The sequence below is a fragment of the Zonotrichia leucophrys genome, chromosome 20 (assembly GCF_028769735.1).
Source record: "Zonotrichia leucophrys gambelii isolate GWCS_2022_RI chromosome 20, RI_Zleu_2.0, whole genome shotgun sequence".
Classification (NCBI taxonomy): Eukaryota; Metazoa; Chordata; class Aves; order Passeriformes; family Passerellidae; genus Zonotrichia; species Zonotrichia leucophrys.
The window spans coordinates 748807-762840 of NC_088189.1; the positions used below are offsets into that span (position 1 = coordinate 748807).

The following is a 14034-nucleotide window of genomic DNA, read 5'->3' on the forward strand; positions in this document are numbered from 1 at the left end:
AGCAGGGCTCAGGCTGGCACTGCGTGAATCACCAACTACTGACACTGAGAAGCGTGCATATGCAAATGGCTAATTAAGGCCATTAGCATAGTCAGTTAGCCAAGCTGCCGTCCCACACCCAGGCTCCAGTTTGCATTTGGGAGCTCTGGCTTCCCGGCAGCTGCGGCCAGAAACTGCTCTAAGAACCCATTTTATCTTGTGCGGTTCCAGGAAGGAAAAGGAAGAATGGGAGTTTGCCAAGCAGCTTCCTGGAACCCTGGGGAATGGGACAAACCCAGCAGCTGCTGGGGACAGCTGGGAAGGATGGGGAGCCAGGCACCCTCTTCTTTAATCTGCCATCTTTGGGATTCTCTCAACCCAAACAACATGGATTTCCCTCTACTAGCAAATACTCTGACACAGGAAAAGAATATGTGCCAGATTTTGATTTTATTTACATTGAATTACCTGAGATTAGAATCTGAAACTAGAAACTTTCTTTATACAGCTACAAATAGCTATATTATGCAGTTTTAAGGGGTTAAGAAAAGGAGGAAATCATAACCACAGAAGTCATAAAGGCAACTTATCCCAAGCCAAATAGTTTTGTTTCTAATGCAGAGCTTTAATTATAACATGTCATATAATGATGACATAGTGCTATAATAGGCAAATATAATGCATTAATCTGATATTATATTCTGGCTTTAACAATAGGTGCAGCGAACCAGCCTTAGTGGATAACTCATTCAGAACCTATCTGCACACTCCACCTAGATACTTATCTGCCTCTTTAATTAAGTGGAGGGAAACTTCTTGAGGCCATACCCATAAAGCCAGTCTCTGATGATAGCAGAGTTACTGGAAGCCTTTGGTAATCGTTTACACCCACGTTCTGTGGTTGGCTTCCAGCTTTGGCTCTTTCCTTCTCGCTTTGGCACCACCTATTTATCCGCCAGCGTAAATCCCCGGCTGCCTGGGCACCGAGAGGGGCACGAGGGCTGCAGGGCTCGTTAGAGCAGCGCGTCAGCACGCTGCCACTGCCCCTCAGCACTGAGGCAGCTCTGGAGAGCAGCTGTGCCACACTGTCACTTACCAGCAGCTGTGGGAGCAGGGCACGGGCACTGCCACCTCCCCAGGCTGTCCCCAGAGACACCGCAGCTGCAGGGGGACGGCACTGGGAGCCCTGGGACAGCGTCCTCTCTCCTGATCCCGTGGGTCCAGGGTAGCTCTGTGCACATTGAAACCCTTTCTGGCTCCTTCAAACACAGGGAGCTGGGAGGATTTGCCCACTGGGAGGAAGATAAATTTTAACTAGTGTATCCTCTCAGAGAAGGTGCTTCCTGAGTGGCAGTGCCTGCTCTGGGATCTTTGAGGGAAATATCCTGCTCTGAGGCTGGAGCATCCTGGAATCATACAGTCCCAGCATGGGAACAGCATCTGAGAGCAGCTCAGGGACAGCAGGGCCATGGGAGCCAAAGTCTGAGGTGACAGGAGCCCACAGCAAGTGTGACAGTCCCTGCAGCAGCACAAGGGCCACTGCCACCAGGCCCCTGCACTGCAGCACCACCTGAGCATGTCCCCTCCATGGAGCACAGCCAGAAAGGCTCCAGTTGCTGCCTCCTCCTCCTCCTCCTCCTCCTCCTCCTCCTCCTCCTTCTCCTTCTCCTTCTCCTTCTCCTTCTCCTTCTCCTTCTCCTTCTCCTTCTCCTTCTCCTTCTCCTTCTCCTTCTCCTTCTCCTTCTCCTTCTCCTTCTCCTTCTCCTTCTCCTTCTCCTTCTCCTTCTCCTCCCCTTCTGTGGCTCACTCCCGTGCCCTCCTCTGGGCTTTTCCAGAATGGAAGGCTCTGCTAATGACCTTTGAGCAGACCACGTTGAGAATGTCACTGCAGAGCTCCTTAATCTTATGGTGGCGCCTGGATAATGCAGTGATGGGCACTGAAATGCTGAAAAACAGACAGACAGATAGTGAGATAAGATTAGATACAGGAGTAATTTAGTCACTCATCATACAGAGCAGCTGACATAAGTTCATTTGTAAAGCCAACTGCTAAAATTGCTTTAGAAGTCCTCACATTTGAATTCAGTGGAAAGGCAGAGCTTTGATCTGAATTGTTTTGGTGGCATGTGCATTATTTGAATGGAAGCTCACCGGGGCAGGTAGTACCAGACCAGTCATTCCTGGCATTCCCTTCCACAGGGGAGCAGTGTCCATGCAAATCCATCCCTTTGGATAGCTTGGGGCAGGCAGATAACTGAGCATCATGGAACAGACACACACTGCAGGCATGAGCTCCATGCTGTGCTGATATGCACAATGAATCATGGCTAATAAAAGGTTCAAACAACCATATATATGACTAAATGTAACCCCAAAACACCTTCAAATTAGGCATGATCAGAAAATAAAGGCAGCAGAATTAATAGACAAGTGTTACTCCTTCTTTTTTTCATTAATATTTATTAAATCACACTGTGGGGGAGATGGAGGAGGAAGGGAAATAAAACAGACCTGTCCAATTCCCTATTGTTCGTACCACTTCTTTATTTCCTGCATTCATTGCAGAGGAAATTATTTACATTTGCATGTGATGTTTTTGTAATTTGGCATTAAAAATTTTCAAAGGCACTTCCTAGGGCAGTTTATTTTTGAAGTGGGTTATTTGTTTTCACCCTAAATACGGGGCCACACAGAAGCACTGCCAGCCGTGGAAGGGGCAGGGAGTTAAAGGTGAGCAGTGCTTGGTCCCTGTGCCCCTCTGGGGGCATTCCCTGCACTGGCACTTGCAGGGCTCAGTCCCTCTGAAGCAAAAGCTGCCAAGTGCACGGATCAACCACAGATAAATCCTTGCAGGGCTTAATTAGTGACTGCTGAACTCTCTGAAGATTCTGTGGTTGAATTAGAATAAGCACTCAGAAAGTTCAAATGTTAAGCAAAGGCTCCCTGGTTATAATGATGGAAGTCACTCTCTGGAGCTGGATCACTCTTCCCATTTTTAATATTTCCTGACTGCAGCACTGCACAAACAGCAGCTGACACAGAAAGCAGCTCCCTCCTTGGTGCCCACCCAAGGTCAGGGATTGCAGGTGTGAGCAGCAGTCTGCACTCAGCCCTTCCTGCAGCCTTGTGCCCTCCTGTGACACTTTACCCAGCTTTAGGGCTGGAAGGCTTGGATTGACCCTGCTGACCCGTCAGAATCCTCATCTCCATACCTTTTGGGAGCTCAGCCCCTTTTGAAGGCACTTGTCTCTTGCCAGGGACTCAGTGTGACAGCCAGGCTCCAGTCTGAGCATCTCATTTCTGTGCCTGCAGCTTGGAAAGGCCAAGGTGCTGCTGCCTTGTGAGATGCTGAGGTGGGGACCTGCCCCCACAGCTCCTCCCTCATGGGGTTTGTTTGTGTCCCTCATGGGGTTTGTGTACCCTCATGGGGTTTGTGCCCCTCATGGGATAGACCCCGTGGGTTTTCCTGCCCTGGCTGTGCTTTCATGGACTGCACCATGGCAGAGTGCATTCTCTGCACAGAGGTGTCCATGGACAGCACTCCTGCATCCCAGTCCCTGTGTGCAAAGGGCTGCCCAGCACCCCAGAGCTGCCAGGACCTGTCTGGACCTACCAGGACCTGTCTGGACCTAGCAGCACGGGGATGGGACCAGGAGCTACAAGAGCTGACCAGTACCCCCAGTGCCCCTGCACAGGGCAAGCACTGCCTTGGTTATGTGTGTATTTGACATCTGCAGAGAGTGCTTCAGCTTGAGAAGAAATGCAGTGAGTGTGTTTTCCCTGGTGCTCTGTGTGCCAAATATGTGCTAATCAAGCACTAAAGTGTGCTATTGGCTGAGACAACCATTTAAAAATAGGTACTGAAATTATTACGTAGTAAAGCAAAAGAACAGAGTATTAATTTAATTTTCAAAATTGCCAAGCAGCAGGCAGCTCTTGTTTGTTTAGCTTTGGGTTTGGGGATTTTTTGGAGAATCAATCACTCATTTCTGCCTAGATTTTGGAACATGATTTTATATTCCTATTTATTTGAGGAACATTGGCCAAATTGCTGGCTGTCAGCTGGGATCTTTATCAGGAAATCTGCAACTGAACATTCCAGGCCAAGACGCACAGAAACCAAAACTGGGAAGAAGCTTGCATGGTATGGTGGCAGTTACACTGGAAGCAGGATTAAAAATCCCAGTTCCATTAAAAAGCCAAGTTCAGGAGAGGCAGCAGAAACACATTTTTGTGAACCTGGAATGTGTGTTTTTGTGTTTGCAGGGGTAAGAGCTCTCCTCCTCATAGCACTGTGACTTCCAAAGCTGTGAATGAATAACTGCAGCTGATGAATAACAGTACCTACAAATAAAATCTTAATTGCAAAACAAAGGAATAAGAAAGAAAAGTTAATACATTTTTGATTTTATTTAAAGCTTAGAAAAGTTTAGGTTGGAGTTTGGGTGAAGGTTTGGTTGCTGCCTTTCCCCCTTTTATCTGAACCAGCACACTCAGACCTAATCTTCATCATCTAAACCACAGGATTAACACACAAAATAACTTTGGAGCAAGCCAGGTCCAAGCAGGAAGCTGCAAGTACCATCATGTCTTCATGATATTAGCCAGCAGAATAACTGTGGTTTATTCAGTTTTTTGGTGGTGTGTTTTTCTGGTTGGTTGTTTTTCTGGTTTTGTTTTGGTTTTGCTCTAATTCACTACAATTGTGTTTTCCTTGAAAGGGCCTGGAGTTTTTGTTTCTTTGTGCTGGAAGGGTTCAGATTCCCTGTCTCAGTCCTGGAGGGAAGGCTTGTTCTGCTGGGCAGCCCCAGCTGACAGCAAACAGCCCAGGACTGACCCAGTGCACCCCAAACCCTGAGCTGAGCACGCTGCTCCTGCCTGTGCCAAAGGGGAGCATCCTGTGAGGGGCTGCTCCTGCTGCTGTGCCCCAGCTCTGCAACGTTCCTGAGGACATTTCTCAGGCTCTCCTGGGAAAAGGAACGCTCCTTCCCTGCTCCGAGGATCCCAGTGGGTTCCAGGTGGGAACTCTGCACTAAGCTGCTCAGATCCCAGCAGCTCTGGGCATGTCCAGACACAAAGCTGCTGCTGCTGGAAGAAATGTTATCCTGAGCAGGGAGTAACCTATGGAATTGTAAGTGCTTAAGTCCTCTTTTGCATCTGGCCCAAACTTGCAAGAGAGGAAGAGCCAAGTGCTCAGAGGCAGCTTCCATTTTATGGCTCTAAATTGTGCAAAAAACTTTCTGGAGTCGATAACTTTGCACCTGCATTAGCGCTGGAGTGAGGGAGAGCCCCAGGCAGGCACGGAGAGGCTCTGGGTCTGTGCCCTGTCCCTGCTGTGTGTTCAGAGGGGAGGCAGGCTGCTGCCAGAGCTGCAGTCCCATGTGTGTCCCACACTCCCTGTCGGTACTCTGGGTGCTGCTTGGGCAATGCATGGAGCAGCCTGGCTCCTTGGAACGTTTCCCCTTCATTGTCCTGCTCCTTCCCAGCATTTCACAAACCACCACAAAGAAGATGACAAAAAGAGGGGGAAAAACCTTCTCAAAATGAATTGTGTGTCCCTTCCCTCGCCATCCCAACAGCCCTGGCAGGCTCACAGGAGCCAGGCAGAGCTGGTCTCTGCTGGCTGGTACTCTTTGCACAATTCTATGATAATTTGGGGGAGTTTGCACGATGGAGTGGTAAAAGCACAAGGAGGGAAGTCAGGACTTAGCCTTCAGTCCTAGTTCTGCACCAAGCCCCGTCTGAATTGGGATGACATATTTTGCTTGTTCCATTGGCACGAATCTTGTTTTATCTATTTGCTGCTTGTGTTATTTCCAGGGCTTTCTGAGGCTCAAATCAAAACAATAGCAAAATATCCTGATTCATCTGCAAAACAGATTATAAACCTAAGAACTGTGACCTCCCTGCTCTGATTCAAAGGCTACTAAAGACAATGCAAAGACATCCTTGACTCCTGTATGCTTCAGATTGCAGTGCAGTCCTTGATCATATGGAAAAGAGAAGGAAGGCCAGCAGAAATCAAGGCAGAGGTGGAAGGACTGCAGAAGATACTAATGGGAATTAAAAGACCCCCCCAGGGGATGCTGGAAGCAAGGCTTCTGTCAAGGCTTGGCTTGAACATACAAATTTAGGGACTCAGCTTTTGCAGATCCTTGGCTCATCCCTGGAAGAAAGCAGCTTCCTGTCCTAACCTCTTAATGGGAGTTCAGTTTGTCATTCACAGGACTTTTCATACCTGAAGGAACAACTCAGTTCTGCTTCCATGGCAGAATTCCCAGTGATTTCATTGTGAGCACAGCTCACATCCTCTTATTCCCTCTCTTAGTCCTTTCCCCATCCTCCCATGCTGAGAGCCTTGACTGGTCCCCTGCCCTCTCCTGCTCATTCCTGGGATCTCTTTCTTTGACACAGGTGCTAACTTCATCTAAAGATCATATTTGTTTCTGTAGCAATCAAAACAGTAAAAAGGGGAAATGAATTCAAACAGAGTCTTCTGCACCCATTGAGCACCTCTCCTGCTTACAGTGGCAGTGATTCCTGCTGGCTGTTCCCATCAGCTTTACTGTCAGGTTCAGCTGTTCCCAGAGGGTTTGGGGAACAGGGCCCTGGGCTCTCCTGCCTGCCACACCTCCACAGGCAGACTGTACATGTGAGCATCCCAAAGCACCGGCACAGAAACCAAGAGAAGGGTGAGCCAAAAACCTATGGCTGCTCTTGAGAATGAAACCCCAGGAGTGCACTTCTGTGCACTGCTATTTCAGCAGGGAGGGCTCCAACCCAGCCCTGGCTTTGGGGTCCTGCTCTGAGCACCTGGGTTTGGTACCCCCAGGTTCCCCAGTACCCCCAGTACCTACAGCTGCCCCCTCTGCCTCTCAACATCCTCTTTTAAAGTGCTTCCAAACAAGTGGCAGGCTGTACATGAAACCTGGAAAGTTTATCTAAAACCAGATTTTTCTGAAGTTGTTCCAAGGCTTTTATCAAAATAAACCCTGCAAAATCTGTAACCACGATCCACTAATAACCATGTCCAACCTCATGTCATCAATGACCATCTGCTGTCATGGGTGATGGGAAGTGGAAGAATTTGAACACTGATTATATAAGGAGATGCTCTGAGTTGTGATCAGAGCTGGTTCTGTTTCTAGCAGATACTAAATTGGATTCACCAGCAGCAGTGACAAAAAAGACATTTGATACTATGATCAAAATATTTCATTTTGCTTTAAGGGTTTTTAAAATATAATTAAGCACTAAACTACAATGGAAACTCTAGATCCCAAATTAAAATGTTTCACTTACAAAATGTGAATTTGCTTGCAATTTGGGATGATATAACCAAACCAGCCAGCTGAACCTGGTTACAGTTCCCAAGGCTTTTCCATTTTCCTCGATTTGAGCATTGCGGCTGGGACTCTCTGATGCTGATGGTGGAGGAGGTTGCTGAGAAGCAGCAGATGCTGCCAGAGCCAGGGTTTCAGTTTCAGCACGTGCAGGTGCTGGCGCTGTCCCTCCCTGCTGGGCAGGGTGGAGTGGCCCCATCAGGAGTCAGTCACGCTCTGCTGCGGGTGTGTCATTGGCATGGCAGAGTTATCCAGCCCATAAACCCCACCGGGAGCACAGCACCAGGCACACTGGTGATGCCACAGGAATAAAGGGTCATAATTAGAGCAGTGCCTCTTCCCTCTCCACATTTTCTTTAGGCCTGTCCCCAAAACAAATCCCAGGCAGGTGATTTATTGTTTATCCGCACGACATTTAAGCAGCACATTTAATACAGTTGCAGTTCATACTTTAAATTCAAACACAGCATCAATCCAACAATTTTTGGCAATTAAAAGGCAGCAATGGAGTGTGAGGAATCCAAGGAGACTCCGGCCTAATTTACATGGTGTTGCTCTCAAAAGCTGGCAGCACAGAGCGCATCTTCTGAAATGTTTCTATTAGAAGCTGATGTTTATGATCACTCTCAGCTTGGCACAAAAACATTCTTCTAAACATTTACATTTCACATACTTTAGGACAGTTGAAAAATGTTGGCTTGCAGTTATCCACAGTGCAGAGAGGCTGTGAGGAATGTTATAGTAAAGCATTAATAGCCTTGTACTTTTCTTGCTCTTTGATTTACTGTGTGGTAGTTTTTATCCTGGTTGTGCTCTTGATGTTGCCCGTGCTGAATTGAGTTTCACCCCAATAACGTGAGCCAGGGTTTATTTTTCTAGCTAAAAAACCCAAAGTCAATTAATTTATTAACAATACTTTATACTCATGTTATAGTCACCATTTGGAGGCATTCCCATTGGAATATATTTCCTAGATACTAGGAGTTGTAAAACTCCCCAGCAGAGTCAGAAAGGAGCATTTTCCAGGAGATGCATCCACAAGGGAAGGACTGGTGCTGTTCTGTTTGCCCAAACAATGCTGCCATGCTCTGGTTTGCCTCTGATCACAAGGTACACAATCAGCAACAAAATTAATAACGCAGCCCAGAGCCCCTGGTCAGTGCCCGTGGCTCCAAGGTCAGCGCTGCCATGAGTAAGTGGCATGCCTGGGTAAGGCAGGTGTGCTCTGGCTCTGTGGCACTGGGAGCTCCCAAACAGTGCCATTACCAGCTGGACTGACTGCTCCTTCCTGCTGCTCCCTCCTGCTCAGGGCTGCCCAGCCCCACCCAGCCTAAGAGCACCGCAGCAAAGCTCAAAAAAAATAGCATTGGCTTTGTCCTTGCCCAGGAGAACTGCTTCCAAAGCCGTGTTTTTAAAGTACAGCAGAATTGCAGATGGGATGTGTATAAATGTGCTCAGTGTGTGCCCCATTCCACAAATCACTGCAGGATGTGTATGGACACAGTTAAATGGATTAGGACTGGTGCTTGGAACACAGCACAGCCCTAAGCAGTGCCAGCTCTGGGAAAGTCACTGACAGCTGACGGTACCTGGGGAGTGCAGGACTGAATGAGCACACAACTCATTTTCTGCAAATGCCCTCCCTGCAGAGCTGGGGCAGTGCCCAGGCCAGCCTGTCCTGTGGCAGAGCCCCTCCTGCTCTGGGCATCTGCAGGATCAGGCTGTGTGCTGTGTGCTGGGCACAGCCTGGGCACTGTCACTGCCATTCCCTGGGCATCTGCAGGATCAGGCTGTGTGCTGTGTGCTGGGCACAGCCTGGGCACTGCCACTGCCACTCTCTGGGCAGAGCTGGGCACAAGGATCAGGCCTGGCACTGTGTGCTGTGTGCTGGGCACAGCCTGGGCACTGTCACTGCCATTCCCTGGGCATCTGCAGGATCAGGCTGTGTGCTGTGTGCTGGGCACAGCCTGGGCACAGCCTGGGCACTGCCACTGCCACTCTCTGGGCTGAGCTGGGCACAAGGATCAGGCCTGGCACTGTGTGCTGTGTGCTGGGCACAGCCTGGGCACTGCCACTGCCACTCTCTGGGCTGAGGTGGGCACAAGGATCAGGCCTGGCACTGTGTGCTGTGTGCTGGGCACAGCCTGGGCACTGCCACTGCCACTCTCTGGGCTGAGCTGGGCACAAGCCCTGCTCAGGGACATGTAAACCATGGTGGCTTGGAGTCAGCAGCTTCAGCTCTTTGTGCTGCTGCTGGAGGCTGATGAAGAGCTTTGTTCTGTGGCACTGGGGGAAAGAATAAAATTTGCTGCATGCCTTGTTGGCAGCAGTAGCAGAGAACTCCAGGCAGGGGAATTTTACAAATTGTGAATACAAATTGTAGGTGTGAAGTCTTAATTGCTGCTCATAATTAGGCAACAATACAAACAAACTGTACACATATAATGCCCCTCATCAGAGGATTCAGGCAGCTCAGAAAGTTCATTAAAGTCTCATCACGGCATGGCAGCGCTACAGGAGACCCCCTGAAGCAGCTGCAAGGCACCTCAGTGGGGCTGTGGCACAGAGCCTGGCACTGGCAGGTCAGGAATGTGCTCCTTCCAGAGCTCCCAGCCAGCCCAGCGCTCGTGGTGTTCAGGGAGAAGCTTTTCTTCGGCAAGATAAAAGCTGGGACACTCTGGCTTACATCAAACTTGTTTGGGAATATTTGCAAACTCATGGAAACAAAAGACAATGTCTCTTGACAACACATTTTAGTGTAATTCTGTGCAAGAACACTCTCATTCCAGAATGAAAATGACCACACAAAGACTGACTCAAAACTAACTCCCTGCCAGCCTTTAGAAACTGAAAGTCCCATTTTAAAGTTGAAGGCATTTACAGAAAGGCCATGTTTTTATTTAGCTTGTTGTCTCCAGCCTGTTCATCCCCCAGAGCAGGCACCCCACATCCCAGCAGTCAGGGGGCCCCAAGGTACCCAGGGGCAGCAGCCCCACCTCTAACAGAGCTCCCAAAATCAAGCACAGCCAACAGAACCTCGAGGTCTCAGGGACTCCTTTCATGGCAGGCAGTAAAAGTGAAGGCAATCTGAGGGGTTTTCAGAATTTTAGCCTGAAACTGGGAGAGAGGATGAAGCTGAGGAACTCCTGCACTCCCAGACAAGGCCTGTCAGAACAAGGGTTAGTAATCAATAATCTCCACTCATACAGAGCAGCATCTACAGGTCTCTATAGGAAACTGGTGACACCACAAGCCATAAGTTAATGGAATCTGTGTGTAAGCAGTGCCTTGAATAAGACTAATAACTCTGAATACAGGAACAAAGGGAGCAGCTCAGAGTGGGTGGGAAGCAGTAGCCAGCAGGCTGGCTAGGAGGAAGGCAGCAATAATAAGGCACCTGGTTCCCAGGAAGGGCCAGAGGTGTATTTACAGAGGTCACACACCTTCTGGTCAATTAGGTCTAAACCCAGAGGAACCACTGCTAAAATATCCATTGCTGCTGGCTTTGGTAAAAGTCAATTAGAGACCCATTTATATTATAAAAGCTAATTTTAGGAAATAGAAGAGTGGAGAACTTCAAAGGGCTGTCCAAAGAAGGCTGGAGCACAGTGTACATTCAGCCTGGGACCAGTGGATGCCAGCCTCTGAGCCTGTCAGCATTCTTTGAGGTTCCAGGGGACAGTGTTTAAAAGACTGGCCTCTGGTTGCAAAACTGAAGCCAGAATTGAAATATTTTATATTTGTTTACTTTACATTTTGCTTGTTTACTTCCTCCCAGTCTAGTATCTAAAGGCTCAACTTTAATTGTTTCTAAATAAACACTTGCTTTGCCTGGCCTTGGGGGAGAGGTGAGCGGAGCCAAAGCTGTGGGGCTGCAACCCCGTGGAGACCCCAGGGGGAGGGAAAGCCCCGCACACAGATCACCCTGAGCAGCCCCAGCCCAGCTCCAGCAGCCTCTGCAGCAGCCCTGGGCTTTGCCAGGCTGCGAGGAGCCAGCACGGGCGCTGCCAGTGCCAGGGTGCCAGGGTGCCAGGGGTGGCACAGCCAGGCCCTCTCTGAGGCACAGCAGCCTCCCCAGGGCTTCTCCAAGTGGAGCTGTACCACGAGGAGATCAAAGCCGTACCACGGGTTGGTGACAAAGCTGAAAAGAATCCAGATTGCCAGCTCCCTGTCCTAAATACCAAATGCGGTCCTGCCTTGCCTAGGATAAAAGCATAAGGAAAAATATTCTAAAAGCTTTCAAGAAGCAGTGTGGATTTTGCTGTTAAAAGGAGGAAACATTATCAAAGGATCAGAAAATTCCACAAAGTAACACAACAGTTACTATTGCAAAACTCTGGGGGATCTCTTCTGTGGTATGGAGTTATTCAGTGGCTTGGACTCACAGCAGTGTTTCTTCGTCCTTCACAGTCATAAATTCTTTTTCCTGTTTTGGATAAGTTCAATAAATTCAACCCTTTTGGCTTCAATGAGAGGCAGACCTTGCCCAAAATGTGATATTTTTATTGTCCTTTCCATAGAACATTTACGCTGTGTTTATCAGGTCCATTTCTCTCTTCATTAGAAGTTAATCTCAGCACCATTAGCACAGCTTTAATGTCATGAGAATCACACTCTGTAGGGTGCATCCTATGACTGCCTCAAAAATCTCTCCCTGTGGATATTTTGTCTCTGTGAAATAGTCTGGTTCCAACTATTCATCTTTGCCAAGAAGAACAATGTTACTAATTATTCCTACAGTGAAGAATAATCAGAACAATCATTTGTTTTCTTGCAGTTGGTTGTACATGTCCTTCATCAGAAGAAATTCAGCTATGAATTAGAAAAATTCTCTTCCACCTTCCCAGGCTCTTCAGTCTGTGCAGGATTCATGGTATGTCTGTGCATCAGATGAGTTATTTTACCTGGGAGGTAGGAATTGTTCCAAGTTCCTACCTGCTCCAGATGTAATTCATTTTTATGAAGGAGACTGGCAGAAAGCCTATCTACAGAAAATCTCCAGTGTTATTATGTAGAGCGTAGAAGAGTTAACAGTGACCCAGTAAAGGAATATAAAGGTGGTTTTGTCAAGAGAAAACATCTGTCATTACTGAAAAGAAATGAGATGAAATTACTGAAAGAGCATTTCTGATCATGCAACCAAGGAAATGTAGAACAAAACTGCAGAGCATGGAGGGCTCTGTGAGTCCTAGCCTGGGAAGAAGGTGTGACACAGGTTCTTCTTCAGAAAGGGGCATCTCAGAACCCAGGGCCTGAGCTCAGAAACCCAAACATTCTCACTGAAAATACAAGCAGATCATGCTCATGTACTGGGACATGGGCAGCTCGAGGGACTTGGCTCTGGGGTTCTGCTTGACATGCAATTCATACAATAATTCCAGGGTGCCATCCCCTCCCAGCTCTCAGGGTCAGAGCAGATGCACACCCAGGTCACACCAAGAGCTCTCTGCGCTCACAGGTGGGAGCAATCTGCTCAGACAGACTTGTGCCTTTATTTCATCTGAGCCCAGGGGCTGTGGAGGTGTTGTCCGAGGTGCTGAGTCCTCGCAGGGCACTGCAAAGCTGGAGCTGGTACAGGTGCCACTGAAAAATCACAGCATTGGCTTAATCATCACCAGAGTCTTATTACCAAGAATTGCAGCTGGTATCCAGTGAAATCTGAGATAGCAGTTAGTTCTCAGTAACTAGCAATACCAGTTTTTCTAGAAAATTAATAAATGCAAATGTTAAGTGCTCTAAATTCACTTAATAAACCGGTCACCTGGAAAGATTTGTGGTTTTCATTTGAACAGAGAATATAAATAGAAAAGGAAATGGAAAGCCTGATACTTGGTGTCCAATAAACCCCACGATGCAGGGCTCACTGGGTATGCAATGAGCTAATTAGCAACATCTCATTGCAGTCTTTCAATCACTATAAAACAGGTTTAAATGCTTTCTAAGTGTGCAGCCCATTAGTGACTGAGGAAGCGGCTCCTGCAGTGCCCAGGTCCCACTGCAGGGCAGGTGCACGGGGCTGAGGAGCTGCCAGGGGAAGTTCTCATCTCAGCTGGGGACACTGGCAAGGGAGGGCACTGCCAAGGGCCTCAGCCCGCAGTGCCAGCATGTCCAGGGCCCATTCACCCCCTGGCCTGGGGGCTGAGGTTCATCCCCTGTGCTGTGCCGAGTCTTGGTGCCATTCCCAGGCTGGCTCTGCCCCACTACCCCAACTCCCTGCCCTGTAACTGGCACATCCAATTCCCAAGAAAAAGTTTGCTGTGAGTGCTGAGTGCTGAAAAAACCCCTCTGGCTCTCCTGAAGTCGTCTCTAGGAGACAAGCATGGATTCCCCTGGAAATGTGCCCAGACCTGGAGGTGCATATGGAAATGGGTGTTATTGCCTGCACTCTGTGTTTGTCACCAAACTCTCCCTTGCCTGCGTTTTCCAGACTTTTCCTGACTCGCCTGAGATTGTAAATTGATAATAATTGGGTGTCATCTTGATAATGAATTATAGATTGAAAATGAGTCTCATTGAAAGTTTGAAAAATTAAGCACTTGTCTCCGAAGGAAAAGGAGAAAAGACACACAAGGAGAACAAACCTTCTGTATCACAGGCGAAACGTCTCAGTAAAACTAGCTCCAAGGGGAGATTGTTGTGTGAATCAGAGCTCCCGCAGCCATGTGCCACCCTGGGCCCTCCTCAGCAGGGTCAGGGAGCAGCTGCCCTGTCC

General features: G+C 48.3%; 1 long non-coding RNA gene across 1 annotated transcript in view; it reads right to left on the bottom strand.

Moving 5' to 3' along the window:
- Positions 1 to 1546: 1546 nt before the first annotated feature.
- LOC135456314 (uncharacterized) overlaps positions 1547 to 14034 on the bottom strand; it is a 103753-nt gene continuing 91265 nt past the window's right edge. Inside the window, exon 3 of the long non-coding RNA XR_010442504.1 lies at positions 1547 to 1924. This is a non-coding gene — a long non-coding RNA (uncharacterized LOC135456314). The remainder of the gene's footprint in view (positions 1925 to 14034) is intronic.